We start from the raw sequence: 17,583 nt of genomic DNA on the forward strand, positions 1-17,583 counted from the left end.
TGGCCTCTGTCCCTCACTCGACTCTCTGACTCACTCTCTTGCCTTTCACTCCCTTTCTCCTCCCTCCCTCATCTTGCCCCCACGTGCCCACCTTGCTCTACCGCCCAACCTACTTTCCCATTTCTTCCCTGGTTCAGCCCCCTCTGCCCTATCGCCTCCCCTGTGCTGGTCTCCCTTCATGATCTCTCAGTCTCTTTTTTGGCCACTGTCTCTTAATTGTGGGCTTAGCAAACATTTACTGCGCCTTTACGATGTGCCAGGCATTATTTTAGGCACTGGGGTCACAGCCATGAACAAAACAGGCAAAACTTCCTGCTCTCCAGGGAGCTGACATATTATAGGAGAGACAGACAAAAAATAGGATTAGTAACTTAGATATACGTTATGTCCAGTCATAAGAAGCACCAAGGAGGAAAATAATCAGGGTCAAGGTGACAAAGCGGGATGGAGTTGCTGGTCACTGGGCAGAAGTGAGGGCAGGGCCTGCCGATCTCTGAGGGAAGCTTGTGTCAGGAAGTCGGAACAGCAAGTGCGGTAGCCCTTAGGCTCAGGTGCTTCACTTGTTCAAGGAACCACCACGAGGCCAGTGAGTGAGCAGAGCGAGTGATGGGGAGAGCAGGAGGAGGTGAGCTGAGAGAGAAAAAGGGGGCCGATTGTGCAGAGCCTCGCAGGCTGCCCTGAGGACTTCGGCTTTTGCTTGGAGTGAGGTGAAGCCACGGGAGGTCTGTGAGCTGAGGAGGGACAGAGCCAGCTTAGCTGTCAACAGGACTCTCTCATTGCGGGGTGGGAAGGAGGGGTACGGGGCGAGGGTTGGAGCGAAGTGGGGAGCCCAGGGAGGAGCCGCTCCCGTGGTTCAGGTGAGGGAGGGACGGTGGTGGCCAGCGGTGGGTCGATCAAGATGGTGGCCTGGAAGAAAAGTGGGTGGTCAAAATCCGTGGTGTGTGTAAAGTACACGAAGCATAAAAGTTACCATTTAAACCACTTTAAAGTGCACGGTACAGGGCATGGAGCACAGGGTTGTGCAACCATCGCCGCCTCCACCCATCTGGTTGCAGTGAGAGGAGGGAGGGAAAGAGGGACTGGGCCAGAGGGCCTGAGGCTGGCACAGGGTCCTGAGGGAGTCCGGGTGGCGGTGGGGGCGGCGTGTTTCTCGGGGTCCTCAAGCAAAGGCTGCCCATCAGAGCGCTGGGTGGGGTGGTAGCGGGCGGGCACTAGTACCCGCCGTGCCGTCGCCGGGAGGAGCCTCAGGGAAGCATGGCCTTGGCCCCAGCACGGTGGCGCTGTCGGACACCTGGGTCCTCCGCAAACCGTTTCTGGTTCTTTCTGTGCATAGAGTCAGCCTCATGCCCGAGCGGCTTCGCAGAGCGCCTCCCTGAACTCCTTCCCATCCCTCCCAGGGACGGAGGCCTGGCCCCTATTGGTGCGCTGCAGGGCTTTCCTTCAGTTTCATTGGGTCAGTGCAGGTCACATGACAAACCTGGAGCCAATGCCTGAGCCAGGCGCCGTCGGGCGCGGTTGGTGAAGCTCTGGATTCAACCACTCACTGGCAAGTGAAGGCGGGATTACTCGGAAGGTTTAGGCCAATCAGGACCCATCGCTGGATCAGGCCAAAGCCAGTAGACATCCCGTCTGCAGCCGAGCTGCGAGGGGTGGGACTGCCAGGAGGGGGCGCCGAAGAGTCGCCGTCCGCCCTGTCGCCACCTCCCCGGGGCTGGAATCCCAGGTTTACAATCCAAGCTGGAATCTAAATGCCTGCACTTGCGAGGGGCCTGCTAACAGTACCCCTTGTCCCTTATCCACAGTTCCGAATTCGTAAAAGCTGTGACAACCGAAAAATATTTCTTTGGGGGTAATTTTGGCCCACATGGTGGCAGGTGAACTAATAGGAGTTATTTACGCTCTTTATTTTATCTCCTTTTGGTGTGAATTTTCACACGTGTTTTGCTGCAAATATATGAACATGTCTGATGGGGAGGGGGCTGCCTCAGGTCCCTGGGAGTGTTACACAAAATATAGCATTAGCTCAGAATTGCCTTTCTAAAACTGGAGCAGTTCTGAGTTCTGAAATGCATCCGTCCCCAAGGACTTCAGCTAAGGGATCGTGGACCTCTAATCGGGCATGCTGCCAAACCTAGATTCATCTTAATTACTTGTTCAACATTTATTTAATGGCTTTGGGAAGAAACTCATTTTCCATTACAATAAAAAAAGAGAGAATGGGGGTAATTTACTAAGTGCCCTTTGTTAATCATGCTATTTTTAGTGTCGTGTGTGTATGCGTGTGTGACTGTGCCCATATGTGAGGCTGGGTCTCTGTGTTACAGTATTGCTGTGTGTGTGTGTTTGTGTATGTGTGTGTATGTGGGTCTGTATGAGAGTTTGTGTGTGTGAAGGCGTATTTGACCGTGTGCGTGTGTGAGAGTTTGATCTTGTGTGTGTGTGTGTGTGTGTGTGTGTGTGTGTGTGTGTGAGCACTGAGTTGTGTCCTCTACAAAATTACCGAGAAATTTTGCGCTGTCAAGCAATACCTCGTACTTCCACTAGAGGTCGCCTGTCTGCTTTGGCCGGAAGAAACGTAAAACTACATTTTTTGCCTTTTAATCGGGAATTTGTTGATTCTGGCAGAGATGTGTCAGGGACAGTTAGCTCAGGCTCAGCTCAGCTGCTCACAGAGCAGAAGTTCTCAAACTTGTTTCTCTTAGGATTTTTTTTTAACAATCTTAAAAATTATTATTATTATTTTTAAAGATTTTATTTATTTATTTGACAGACAGAGATCACAAGTAGGCAGAGAGAGAGGAGGAAGCAGGCTCCCTGCTGAGCAGAGAGCCTGATGTGGGGCTCGATCCCAGGACCCTAGGATCATGACCTGAGCTAAAGGCAAAGGCTTAACCTACTGAGCCACCCAGGCGCTCCTATAACCTTAAAAATTATTGAGAACCCCAAACAGCTCTTGTGTATGTGAGTTGTGCCTATTAATATTTAGTATTAAATTAAGGCTGAGAAGTTCAAGGGGCGCCTAGCTGGCTCAGCGGGTGGAGCCAGTGGCTCATGGTCTCTGGGTTGTGGGTTCAAGCCCCACGTTGGGTATGGAGATTACATAAAAATAAAATCTTAAAAAAAGACTGAGAAGTTAAAAAATTTACTTATGGAGTCATTTAAAAATAACCATAATAAATTCATTGCATTTTTTGTAAATATTTTATTGTGTAAATATTTTATTGTGGCAAAATATATGTAACGTAAAATTTACCATTTTAAACATTTTAGGTGCACAGTTAGTGACACACTGCTGTGCAAGGATCACTACCATTCCTTTCCAGAATGTTTCCATCTTCCCAAACTGAAACTCTGTACCCATCGAACAGTATTCCCTATCCCCCCCTTCCTCAATCCCAGGTAACCTCTAGTCTACTTTCTGCCTCAGAGTTTGCCTGTCCTATGATCTCATATAAGCCTCATATTATGTGCCTCATAGTAATCCAATATTTGTCCTTTTGTATCTGTCTCATTTCACTTAACATCCTGTGGTCAAGTTTCATCCAAGCTGTAGCATGTGTCAGAATTTCCTCCCTTTCTAAGGCCAAGTAATATTCCATTGAATGCATGTATCACACTTGGTTTATCCATTCATCTGTTTTTTTTTTTAAGATTTTATTTATTCATTTGACAGACAGAGATCATAAGGAGGCAGAGAGAGAGGGGGAAGGAGGCTCCCCGCTGAGCAGAGAGCCCTATGCGGGGCTCGATCCCAGGACCCTGAGATCATGACCTGAGCCAAAGGCAGAGGCTTTAACCCACTGAGCCACCCAAGCGCCCCCATTCATCTGTTTTTAAAATTTTTTTATTTTTTTGAGAGAGAGCATGAGCAAGGTGGGGGGAGAGGCAGAGGGAGAGGGAACGAGATAATCTTTTTTAAAAATTTATTTATTTATTTGACAGACAGAGATCACAAGCAGGCAGAGAGGCAGGCAGAGAGAGAGGGGGGAAGCAGGCTCCCCGCGGAGCAGAGAGCCCGATGCGGGTCTTGATCCCAGGACCTGAGATCATGATCAGAGCTGAAATCAAGAGTCAGATGCTTAACTGATCCACCCAGGCGCCTCTGTTGCTGGACATTTGGAAACTCCTTGCATTTTAGCACAAACAACATTTTAAATGAAAAGTGCTATGTTTGGGCACCTGGGTTGTTCAGTTGATTAAGCATCTGCCTTTGGCTCAGGTCATGATCCCGGGGTCCTGGGATGGAGCCCAGTGTCTGACTCCTTGCCAGTGAGGAGGCTGCTTCTCCCTTTCTCTCTGCCTGTCGCTCCCCCCTGCTTGTGCTCTCTCTCTCTCTGTCAAATAAATAAATAAAATCTAAAAAAAAAAAAAAAGAAAAGTGCTGTTTTCCAAAATAAAAAAAATTTAATAAGAGTCACATTATTTCACATTTTTTAAATTATTTCACAGTTTTGAGAATACTCAATGTCCAACTCAATAAAAGACAACTGGAGGGGCGCCTGGGTGGCTCAGTGGGTTCAAGCCTCTGCCTTCGGCTCAGGTCATGATCCCAGGGTCCTGAGATCGAGCCCCGCATCGGGCTCTCTGCTCAGCAGGGAGCCTGCTTCACCCCCCTCTCTCTGCCTGCCTCTCTGCCTACTTGTGATCTCTGTCTGTCAAATAAATAAAATCTTTAAAAAAAAAAAAAAAAGACAACTGGATTCTCAGAGCTGCTTCTGCATTCGATCTGTTGCAATGTTACAAGTCATGTAGCCTCCGAAAAATCTGGGTGAAGTCCAGCCAAGTTATGGAAAGTCCCGAGAATGGGTTTTCCAAGCCTGTTAACCCTCCAACCACATCATCCTGAAACTTACACAGTTGTAAAACCGCCTTCAGCCATCCAGATGCTGTACATTTAACATCTGGCGCTGGGTACAATTTCTGACAACATTCCTGGCACCCTCTTGCAATGTGGCCCGTGGATCCTAAATAAAATAATCTGGCCGTCACATAGTCACACTGCTACTATGTAATGATGGTGAGTCTGAGGGTATACAGCTGGTAACTGTCAGTTTCCTCATTGGGTGATCAAGAATGAAAACCTGTGTGTGACCCACACATACTGATGTTTATTTAGCACACGCATCTGGGGGTCAGTTGAGGGTCAGCTGATCGTGCTTGGAAGGCTCTGCTGATCTTGGCTGACCTCTTCTCTAAATCTGAGGTTATCTGGGGCTTGACTGATTGGGGCAGGGCGTGGCTGGGTGGCTTGATGATCCTGACTGGGCTCTCTCAGGTGTTGGTGGGTAGGGTGACCTTGGTTGGCCTTGGCAGGTGCATCCAATGTTTGGGACCCACGGGCTATCCCAGAAAGGTTCTTCTAGCAACAGCAGCGGTGTGAGCCCAACTGCATTTCAAGCCCCTGCTCGAGTCCTGTGTGCCTTCCTCCTACTGGCCAAGCAAGTTGCACGGCCGCTTGGTATAAGGGAGTGGGAAGTACGTTCCTTCCAAGGAGACGAGGTGGATGGAATGACGACTTCTGAAAGTAAGTTGAGCTGCACAGATGGTCCCATCCCAGCCAAGGCTGTCCTGGGGGGGAGGTAGGGGGATGGGAGGTCCAGGACGCTGTGCTCAAACCTGAAACTGAGAATCCAAGTCCGGGCGTCCGGGCAGGGATGGTGTAAAAAGGCACTGATGTGAACATCGCACCCCAGGGAGGTAAAGGGTAATTGACGGAGCAGTTAGTGTGTGCGTCGCAGGGTGCGTGCGTGCGAAGATGAAAACCAGGCAGTCTGACTCTACACCGGGCCGGTTTCCCTGCTCCTTTTGCTTCTCAGCCCAAACCATATGGAAAGCCCGAGTGTAGGCTCTGACTGGAAATTCCAGAGGTGGGGCACCTAGGTGGCTCATCTGGTTAAGGGTCTGCCTTCAGCTCAGGTCATGATCCCAGCCCCATGCTGAATGGATAGATTACTTAAAAATAAAATCTACAAACAAACAAACAACTACCTTCTGGCTTTTTTCCCCTTCCTTCCTCCCTTCCTTGCTTCCTAAGTGGGCTTCACACCCAGTGTGGAGCCCAGTGTGGGGCCTGAACTCACCACCCTGAGATTAAGACCTGAGCTGAGATCAAGAGTTGGGTGCTTAGCAGACTGGGCCCCCCCAGGTGACCCGAACTTGCCTATTCTAGATGTTTCATTTAAGTAGAATGTTTCATATCATATTTATTCTTCTGTGTCTGGCTCATGTCACTTTATGATGTCTTTGAGGTTTGTTCATGTCGTTGTAAGTATTTGAACTTTATTTCTTTTTTATGGGGGGATAATCTATTTACACCTCATTTTGTTTATCCATTCCTCTGTTGATGGACACTTGGGTTGTTCCCACCTTCTGGCTACTGTGAACAACGCTGCAATGAACATTGGCATGCAAGGTTCTGTTTGAGTCCCGGTTTTCAAGTCTTTGGGTTATTTATCTAGGGCTGGCATTGCTGGGTCATATCATAATTCTATGCTGAAGTGTTTTTTTTTTTAAGAGTTTATTTATTTGACAGACAGAGATCACAGGTAGGCAGAGAGGCAGGTGGGGGGGGGGGGAAGCAGGGTCCCTGCTGAGCAGAGAGCCCGATGCAGGGCTCCATCCCAGGACCCTGAGATCATGACCTGAGCTGAAGGCAGAGGCTTTAACTCACTGAGCCACCCAGGCGCCCCCTATGCTGAAGTTTTTGAGGGACTGCCTAACTGTTTTCTGTAGGAGCTGTAGCCTATGACCTTTTAAATCCCTAAATTCCCTGTGTTAGATACCTTTATGCTTAAAATACCTAGAGTGGTATATATATTTTTTAAAGATTTTATTTATTTGATGGAGAGAGAGTGAGAGAGCACAAGCAGGGAGAGCAGCAGAGAGAGAGGGAGAAGCAGGCTCTCTGCTGAGCAGGGAGTCTGATTGGGAGCTTGATCCCAGGACCCGGGGTCACGACCTGAGCTGAAGGCAGACGCTTAACTGATTGAACCACCCAGGCACCCTGGGCTTGTTTTCTCCTTAGATTTATATGAAAGAATAGGACCACAGCTGTCCATCAGTGTCACAAGTAAAACAAAAAGATTGGCCCCAAACCACCCTCTCCACCTACACCCTTTGCATTGGGACTTTGCAGTTCTTGCCCTCAATGTGGGGAGTCAGTTTCCCCACCCCTTGAATTTGGGCTGGCCTTGAACAATAGAAAGTGATATGGTGTCAGTCTTGAGTCTGGGTCTCAAGAGTCTGTGTCTTCTGTTTGTTCTCTTAGAAAGTGTCCACTCTCATGGCAGTCAGCTTGGGCTCACCGGCTAGAGGACAAGAGACTGTCCTAAGTCACCCAGCTGATATCCTACCAACTCCCAGACAGAGCCACCTCCTGACCCCAGCTGAGGTCATATGTGTGGATGAGCTCATCCAAGACCAAAAGGCCCATCCAGCCAACCCACAGACCTGTGAGCAACAACAAAGGTATTGTTTGAAGCCATTCATATTTGGAGATATTTGTTACATGAGGGCTGCTAGAGTGAATTACCAAAGGCCGAGCGACTAAAACAGCAAATATTTATTCTCATGGCTTTGGAGGCTAGAAGTCCATGATCAGGATGCCAGCAGGTTCCTGAGTCCTGGTGTGCAGTCGGCCATCATCTCATGGTGTCCTCCCGTGGCAGAAAGAGTGAGAGTCCCCGAGGCCCTGTGTGTAAGAGTACTGACTGACCCCGGGGGCGCCTGGCTGGCTCAGTCAGTGGAGCGTGTGGCTCTTGATCTTGATGTTGTATGAGCCCCACATTGGGCGTGAAGGTGACCTAAAAAAATAAAATTTGGGGGGCACCTGGGTGGCTTAGTTGGTTGAGGTCCAACTCTTGGTTTTGGCTCAGGTCATGATCTCAGGGTCATGGGATGGAGCCCTGCATCAGGCTCTGTGCGCAGCGTGGAGTCTGCTTGTGGTTCTCTCCCTCTCCCTCTGGTCCTCCCCTTGTGCGTGCACGATCTCTTGGATAAATTAAATCTTTGAAAAATAAATAAAATCTTTAAAAAAAATAAAGGCACTGATCCCATTCATGAAGGCTCAACTCTTGTGATCTCATCACCCCCAAGTCCCTGCTTCCTAATTTTATCACACTGGGGGATAGGGTTTTGCCATACAAATGTGGGGAGGGACACAAATATTCAGTCTATAACAACAGCAATAGTCAACTGATACATCCTGGGCTCTTCAAAGCTCCTCTTAGAGTGACAGTAAAGGTCTGGCAACATGTTTAGCCTTTGCCATCCAATTCTCTTCCAGGGCAATGCCCAGAGCCTGAGAAATCTCTCTGTTGCCTATCCTTGCTGCCCAGGATGCCTGGGGCTCGGGACTGTGGGTGAATGAAAATTTACTATCAGAGGACAGAAACAATGTAGGTGACCACCTAGGAAGTGCTTGCTCTGAATTTGATAAGGACCAAGGGGAGTGTCTCTTGTTATCTGCGTTCTGCTTGACGATGTTCTGATGTCCCCCACTTCATTGTGATAAGAAGAATCAAATGTGGTTTTTGTCAAGAGAGAAGGGGCAGCTGTAACTCTGGAAGCTCTTAAGGCAAATTGTCAGAAAGGGGGCAGGGAGGTGACAGAGGGGACAGTGCAGGTGGGAGGGTGGGAGCTGAGCTGGCACTGAGATATTGGGGGAGGGGGGCTGTGGCACCTTGGGTAGTGGGGAGTCTCTGAGGCCAAATGTGAAAGAGAAATGGACGTGTGAAGAGATGTCAAGAGATGCGGAGACGGAGGGACGCCTGGGTGGCTCAGTTGGTTGAGCATCTGACTCTTGATTTTGGCTCCGATCATGATGTTAGGTTTCCAGGATCGAGTCCTGCATCAGGCTCCCTGCTCAGCAGGGAGTCTGCTTCTCCTTCTCCCTCTGATGCCCACCCCCGCTCATGCTCACTCACTCCCTCTCAAATAAATAAATAAAATCTTTTAAAAAAGAGAGAGAGAGAGATGGAGAGATGGAAATATGGAGAGAAGTGGAGGGAGAGAGGTTCCAAGAGAGATAGAACGCTTATAGAGTTGGGAAGGAGGGAGACTGAAGGGAGGAGTGGAGGAAGGGCTGTGGTATGGAAAGGAGAAGTGGTCAGGGGCTGAGGAGGAGAGAAACAGAACAGAAGATCGGGAGGAAGATGGGAGACTGAGAGGTGGAGAGGGAGGAGAAGAGAAAGAGGAAGAGATGGGATGAAGAGAGAGAAGGGGCTGCACATGCCAAGGTGGAAGGAAGAAGGACAGATGGTGGGTCTGACGGGATGAGGCTGGAAGGGCCTGAGTTCCCTGGAAGTGGCTCAGAGACACGAAGCGAGCGAGGGTCAGAGGGTATGGAGAGCCCCCCAGAGGCTGGGTGAAGGAGAGACAGGGAGGTGGAGGGAACCCAGGGAGAGACAGGGGCACTGAGAGACAGTGACACGGAGCAGGGAAGAGGTCTGGGGCTGAAGGAACACCTGGGTGGAAGAGGAATGGAAGGCTGGATGGTGGACAGAGGCCAAGGGAAGAGGGATGGAGAGAAGGAAATGCTGAGATCTGGGCTGACTTAGAGGAGGAGGACGCACTAAGAAGAGAGGGGATGAGAATCCTGAGAAAGAGACAAGCAGGTGGTGTGCAATTAGCCACGGAGAGAGCCAAACCAAGAAATGGAGCAGCATGTGGAGTGGTGTTGGCTGGGAAGAGAAGGGGTGAGGCAGGGAAGTGGAGGAGAGAGAGAGAGGGAGACAAGGAGACTGGGGCAGGGGAAGTCCTGGGGGGTGGGTGATATCTGGGTTTGGGGAGTGGAAAGAAAGCTGAAGATGGAGAGCAAATGGAGGTAAAGCTTGGGAATTCTGAGAGGTGCAGGAGCTGAGAGACCCCTCCCACCTACCCAAGCCAGGAGTGTCTGTTGCTCATCCCCGAGACAACGCTTGTGTTTAATGACTCACAGAACCTGGAAGAGCTGTTATCATCGTGTTCATGACTTATCACAGGGCAAGGAGAGAGGTTCGAGTCAGCCAAGGGGAAGGGTGCGCAGGGTAGCACCTGGGAGAGACCAGGCGTGATCTTCTGCTTGTCTGTCCCCGCAGAGTCATGGGGACAGTGCTCACCTCTCCTGGCAACGTTATGCGACCACACGCACATGGTGTACTGCCAACCAGGGAGGCTCCCCTGAGCCTCGCGTCCGGAGCTTTTGTTGGGGGATCAGTTACCAGGGTAGGGAGTGCCCGGGGGCCATGCTTCTGCCTACCACCCCTACAGTGGGCTACAGCTTTGCCAGAAAAAGGAATGGGCTATACGTGTGCCATGATGGATGACCAGAGCATGAATGAAAGAAGCCAGGCAAGGCAAATCCCCTCCTCCTGGACGATTCTATGCACGCATACAACATTCTAGGAAATGCAAACTAATCCCTTGTGCTGGAAGGCAGATCAGTGGTTTTCTGAGGGCGGAGGGTGGAGGGTGGAGGGAGTGATCAGTTACAGAGAAGTGCAAAGAACCTTCTGGGCATTATGGAAATGTTTGTTAACTTGACTGTGGTGGAGGTTTTACACATTTCATTCTCGAGATGTGCTGAGGGCACATCAATTCTACTTTAATGAAGTTTAAAAAATAGCACATAGCAATTCTGTTATATACTCCAATGGATTTAGCAAGAAACAAATTACATGTCTTGCTTTGGTTTTGTGTCCTCAGCTTTCACTCAATTCCACAAGCACTACAGTCATTTAAAAAGCTTCATTATGGGGGCACCTGGGTGGTGCAGTCACTTGAGCATTGGACTCTTGGTTTCTGCTCAAGTCATGATCAGGGTCATTGGATCGAGCCCTGTGTCTGGCTCTGTGCTCAGCAGGGGAGTCTGCTTGAATTCTCCCTCTGCCCCCCCATAAATAAATAAATCTTTAAAAAATAAATAAAAAGCTTTACTATGGTGAGGTGTTTCACATTTGATCATAACATTCTGACAACAACCCTATGCACTGTATATTTTTTCCCCTCGTTTTATAGATGTGGGATGGGTGCAGAGGGGTCAAAATCCAGTCACATACAAAGGTTTATCCACCTGCAAAGACCTCCATGAATTTGGAATTCTGTTTTTAAAATTGAGGTAAAATCGACATATCATGTTACATGAGTTTCAGCTGTATTCAGTATTTGTATATATTGTAAAATGATCGCCACAATAAGTTCAGTTAACATCTGTCACCATACATACATAGTTAACAATTTTTTTTCCTTTCTGGTGATGAGAACTGTTAAGATCTATTCCCTTAGCAGTTTTCAAATATATAATCTATTATAATTATAATAATTATTATTACTTACTATTTTAAGATTTTATTTTTGAGTAGTCTCTATGCCTAAGGTGGGGCTTGAACTTACAACCATGAGATCCAGAATCACGTACTCTATGGACTGAGCCTGCCCAGGCGCCTCTATAATATGCTATTATCTATTATACTCACGGTGCTGTACCTGGAATCCATGGGACTTACATATTTTATTACTGGAAGTCTGTACCTTTCGACCACCTTAACCCCGCTTCCCTGCAACCACCAGTCTTTTTTTCCTGTATTTTAAAAAATATTCACATGTATATGAGATTGTACAGTATTTGTCTTTCTTTGACTTATTTCAGCATTATGACTTCAAGGTCCATCTGTGTTGTCATAAATGGCGAGATTTTTTTTTTTTAAGATTTTATTTACTTGAGAGAAAGAGTGCATTCGAGAGAGAGTGGGAGAGAGCATGAGCATGGGGAGAGGCAGAGGCTGAGGGAGAAGCAGACACCCTGCTGAGCAGGGAACCCGATGTGGGGCTTGATCCCAGGACCTGAACCCAAGGCAGATGCTTAACTGACTGAGCCACCCAGGTGCCCCCTTATCCCTGCTTGATGCATATCACTATGTATGTCCTACCCCAAACAAGATAAGAATCTAAGTGTGACTTGGCCATCCTCCGCCCACCTTCCATCTACATCCTGCAACTCCCGTTTTGACATCAGTGAGTTTTATCTGCACTTGTGTGGACAAGCATTTATTTTTGTGGCCACTACTTATTTTGTTTCTCACCTTGTCTCTAAAACTCATTTTTTTTGTTTTTAGATTTTATTTATTTATTGACAGAGAGAGAGAGATCACAAGTAGACAGAGAGGCAGGCAGAGAGAGAGGGAGAAGCAGGCTCCCTGCTGAGCAGAGAGCCTGATGTGGGGCTCAATCCCAGAACCCTGGAATCATGACCTAAGCCGAAGGCAGAGGCTTTAACCCACTGAGCCACCCAGGTGCCCCTCACCTTGTTTCTAAAACTTGTCACTTCCTCCGGAATTAACTCCTCTTCTTGTTTGTCCTGAGTTCTTTCTTTCTTTTCTTTTCTTTCTTTTTTTTTTTTGTCCTGAGTTCTTTCAAAGAGGGTGTATGGGAGGGGAATTTTCCGAGTTTTTGAGTATCACCTTCATTCCTCTGGTTATACAACCCTTGTTCAGTCTTTCATCACATGGGGGATGTTACTGTGTTATCTCCTAGCAGCTAGAGTTGGTGTGGAAATGTTGGATGACAGTCTGATTTGTATTCTTTCTTGTGGGGGGATTTCCTTTTTTTTTTTTTTTTAAAGATTTTATGTATTTGTTTCAGAGAGAGCGAGCAAGACAGAGAGAGCATGAGCAATTGGGGAGCAGCAGGCAGAAGGAGAGCAGAGAGCCTGTGGGACTCGATCCCAGGACTCTAGGATCATGACCTGAGCTGAAGGCAGATGGTTAACCAACAGAGCCACCCAAACACCCCTGTATTCTTAAAAAAAAAAAAAAAAAAAAAGTCTCCCTTTTCTGGAGACGTTTGTGGTTTTCCCTAATACTTTGATATTTTAAAATCTGGCTAATATTTATTTTTTTAATCTCTCCCACTCAATCTTTCTTGCTCATCATACAATAAACATTTCTGTATGAGGCATTGTGTCCTTAGTTCTTGGTTGATATTCTTAGTTATTATTTGTAATAATAATATGGCTTATAAAATTCTTAGTTAATATTTTTTTCCCATAGTGTATCCCTATCTACTCTTTCTTTTCTCCAGAGAGATTCTATAGGATAGAAGTTAGAACTTAATTTTATTTCTTAAAAGATTTTACCTTATTTTAATTATTATTTTCTTTATTTATTTAGTTAAGAGAGAGAGAGTGAGAGAGAAAGAGAGAGCAGGAGCAGGGGGAAGGGCAGAGGAAGAGGGAGAAGCAGATGCCCTGCTGAGTACGGAGCCCAATGTAGGGCTCCAGGCTCGATCCTGGGACTCTGGGATCATGACCCAAGCTGAAGGGCAGATGCTCAACCGACTGAACCACCCAGGCCCCTCTTATTTATTTATTTATTAAAAAAATTTTTTTTCCTTAAGTAATGTCTACCACCAAGGTGGAGCTCAAACTCAGGATCCCGAGATCAAGAGTCCCATGCTCCACCCACTAAGCCAGCTGGGCGCCCTGGAACTTTCATTTATATCATCCACATATCTCACATTATTACTTCGAGTCTTTCCCTCCCTCCGTCCCATATGGATGCCTTTTGGGCTAGCATTTTGAGCTCCCTCATTTATTCTTGAGCTGTGTCTATCCTGCCATTTAACACACCTATTGAGTTCTTTATTTCAGCAATTATAGTGTTGATATCCCTTGTCTCCAGTTAGGTTCTACCTCATAACATCCTCTTCTGGCTCGGAATTTTCAATAACCTCCCTTAGTTCTCTGAGGATATTTATTATGCTTGCTTTACCTGCCCCATTAGCTCCACTTCACTGGGTGTTGTTTCTTCCACGCCTGGCTGAAATATGCGAGCCTCCCGGGCATGCCGATAATTTGGTGCTTTGGAAAAGGTAACCATTCAGTCGTCTTTAAACTTGATAGTTTTACATTATTTTTCTTTGAGCATTGATTTAGAAGTGAAGCAGAGAAACTGATTTCTATTCGTTTAAAAAAAAAAAAGTGGATAGAGAGCAAATTACTGCATCTGGCCAGAGAAGAGACAATTTTCTGGTTTAAAAAAAAGGGGGGGGAAATTGTCAAGGGCCACCCATGTGTGGTAGACATTGTGATTTCCTGTCCCCACCTTGGTTCACCCACAGCTGGGGCTGATGGTTTCCAGCACACAGTCAACCTTTCAGTTCAGCTTTTCCGGCTTTAACTTATTTGGACTTCAGATGCGGCCCCCAAAGTGGGAGGAGATTATGATCTCCCAAGTTGGGGCAACCCATACCCAAAGCAGGATCAGAGAGGTGGCATCAATGCCCAGCTTCCCCATCCTTCCATGGGAAGATCCTCAAGCATGTTCTGCCTGATTCCTCACAGAGTCCCCAACATCGAGCCCCAGGTGCCCACAAACTGTACCCAGGTGACTAACACACCTTTTACTGGCCTTTTGCCCTTCTCTTGGGTTCCGTTCTCTGCCTCTTCACTCCTGCTTCCTGAGATCAACCCCCAAATAAACTACTATCACCTAAACCATTGTCTCAGTCATTTTCTCTGATTTTGGGGAAATGCAAGCAAAACTGTGAGTCCTCTCCATATCTTGCCCTATTTTCTTTTTTTTTAAACCATTTTCTTTAATTATTATTTTTTAAAGATTTTATTTATTTGACAGAGAGAGACAGTGAGAGACAGAACATTAGCAGGGGGAATGGGAGAGGGAGAAGCAGGCTTCCTGTTGAGCCCAGAGCCCAGAGCCCTGTTTGGGATTTGATCCCAGGACCTGGGATCATGACCTGAGTTGAAGGTAGACACTTAATGACTGAGACACCCAGGCACCCTAAAGATTTTTTTTTTAAGATTTTATTTATTTATTTGACAGACGGATCACAAGTAGGCAGAGAGGCAGGCAGAGAGAGAGAAGGGAGGAAGCAGGCTCCCTGCTGAGCAGAGAGCCCAATGCGGGACTCCATCCCAGGACCCTGAGATTATGACCTGAGCTGAAGGCAGAGGCTTTAATCCACTGAGCCACCCAGGCACCCCTAAAGACTTTATTTTATTTTTATTTTATTTTTTTAAAGATTTTATTTATTTATTTGAGAGAGAGAGAGAGAGAAGAAGGTCAGAGGGAGAAGCAGACTCCCCATGGAGGTGGGAGCCCGATGTGGGACTCGATCCCAGGACCCCGGGATCATGACCTGAGCCGAAGGCAGACACCCAACCCACTGAGCCACCCAGGCACCCCGTAAAGATTTTATTTTTAAGTAATCTCTTTGCTCAACATGGGGTTCAAACTCACAACCCCGAGATGTAGAATTGCACTCTCCATTGACTGAAGTGCCCCTGACAGCAGCTTTTTTAGTAATCGTCCCAAACCAGAAATGACTCGAATGTCCTTCCGACTGACTAACGAAGAAACCATCTGCCCCCCATCGGTACAGCGGAATACTGCTTAAGGTTAAGAGGGACTTTTGCTACACATGGTGACAGGGATGAATTTTAAACCTATTGTGCTAAGTGAGAGAAGTCGGGTTCAGAAAGCTGCGTACTGTATGATTCCATTTATAGAACATTCTGGAAAAGGCAAAACTCCGGTGATGGAGAAGAGATCAGTGGTTGCCTAGGGTTACGGGTGGGGGAGGGGCTGACCACCGAGAGGCAGCCTGAGGGAATTTTCTGGGGGTGATGAGACCCTTCTGGGTCTCATTTGCAGTAGTGGTAATGCAGCTCAGGGTTTTGTCACGATGTATAGGACTGCACGTCCAAAAGAGTGGAGTGTGTTATAATAATGTAAAAATAAATGAACACAAATTTTAAAAAGGTATGTTAGGGGGCGCCTGAGGGGCTCAGTCAGTTAAGCATCTGCCTTTGGCTCAAGTCATGATCCCAATCTTGGGATCGAGTCCCACATTGGGCTCCTTGCTTGGTGTGGGGGGGGGGTGCTGCTTCTCTCTCTTCCTCTCCCCCTGCTTGTGCTGTCTCTCTCTCTCTCAAATAATTAAATAAAATCTTTACAAAAATATCTTACAATTGACATTTTAGGATCAGAGATGCTCACATTCTTCACATCTGTGCTATTTTAGGATTAGAAACTTCTAGAAAGTTCAGAGTACTAATTACCACATTCTGTATTCAGTCAGGCGTGGCACTTCTCATTGTGATCTGGCTTGGTTCTTGTGAAGTGTGTGGGGTCCTTTGTCTTGCTGATGATGGTCTTTTCCCACGGCCTTCCAGAGGAGTTCTGCCTGACACTGCCTGGCCCCTGGCCTCCTCTCAGCCTCCCCCGCCCCCTGCCCCCACCCTGGGCCTCCTGTCACCACCTGGTTCCCCACTCAGCAGGGGCTGGAAGCTCTGGGAGTCCATCTGGGCAGGGTCAGAAGATCCTGACCCTGGTTGGGTGTGGGCCCAACCACTGCTGCCAGTGGGCCCACCACATCCTTCCTCAGGGGACCCTGTGGCCAACACGTGGGAGCCTCAGGGTGAGTGGCCAACATGTGTCTGGCTTGGGGCTTCCTGTGGTAGCTGGCAGGGTGGTGGCTGGCCGCAGCTACTCCTCTTTGGGCCATGGAGGCTCAAGCCACACGCTTGGCCTGGCCAACTTCAGATACCAAGAGATGTGAGTACCAATTAATGTGTCTTGGGGCGCCTTGTTGGCTCTGTCGGTTAAGCCTCTGCTTTGGCTCACTCAGATCAAGGAAAAGCAAGACCCACTCAGCCCCACACCCCTTACAGTTTCTGCCCTCCTCATCTGGGCTTATGACAGCAAAATCTAGTTTTGTCTGTCCTTGAACTTCTTTTTTATTTTTTATTTTTGAAGATTTATTTATTTAGGGGTGCCTGGGTGTCTTAGTCATTAGGCTTCTGCCTTTGGCTCAGATCATGATGATCCCAGGGTCCTGGGACTGAGCCCTGCATTGGGCTCCTTGCTCAGCAGGAAGCCTGCTTCTCCCTCTCCCACTCCCCCTGCTTGTGTTCCCTTTCTTGCTGTGACTCACTCTGTCAAATAAATAAATAAAATCTTTAAAAAGCCACATTCATTTATTTTAGAGGGAGGACTGGCAGAGAGAGAGAATCTCAAGTAGGCTCCACACTGAGCAGGGAGCACAAGTGGGACTCAATCCTACAACCCTGAGATCGTGACCTGAGCTGAAATCAAGAGTTGATTGCTCAACTGTCTGAGCCACCCAGGCTCTGTGAATTCTTTATGGAGTCTAGGTACAAATCCTTTGTTGAAGATAAATAATGTATCTTCTTGCACTCTCTGAGTCATCAGACCTACTACCTACTATTTTCTTTCTTTCTTTTTTTTTACTCTCAGAGCAAACTGAAAGAATGCCAGCACTTTATTTTTTTTTTTAAGATTTTTTTTTTAATTTATTCGACAGACAGAGATCACAAGTAGGCAGAGAGGCAGGCAGAGAGAGAGGAGGAAGCAGGCTCCCCACTGATCAGAGAGCCCGATGCGGGGCTCGATCCCAGGACCCTGGGATCATGACAGAGGCTTAACCCACTGAGGCTTAACCCACTGAGCCACCCGGGCACTCTTCTAACAAAGGAATCTTATAAGACATCTAAAACTTCAGATTTTGTTGTGTCCTATGTAAGTAGCTTTAAAAAAAAAAGATTTTATTTATTGCTCAAAGTGAGAG

The 17,583-nt window shown here is 47.5% G+C and overlaps 1 protein-coding gene across 1 annotated transcript in view; it reads left to right on the forward strand.

Moving 5' to 3' along the window:
• Nucleotides 1-17,583, forward strand: part of C5AR1 (complement C5a receptor 1) — a gene marked incomplete at both ends in the record, with an annotated part of 33,532 nt that overhangs the window by 295 nt on the left and 15,654 nt on the right.

The sequence above is a fragment of the Martes martes genome, assembly GCF_963455335.1.
Source record: "Martes martes genome assembly, chromosome: 17".
Lineage (NCBI taxonomy): Eukaryota > Metazoa > Chordata > Mammalia > Carnivora > Mustelidae > Martes > Martes martes.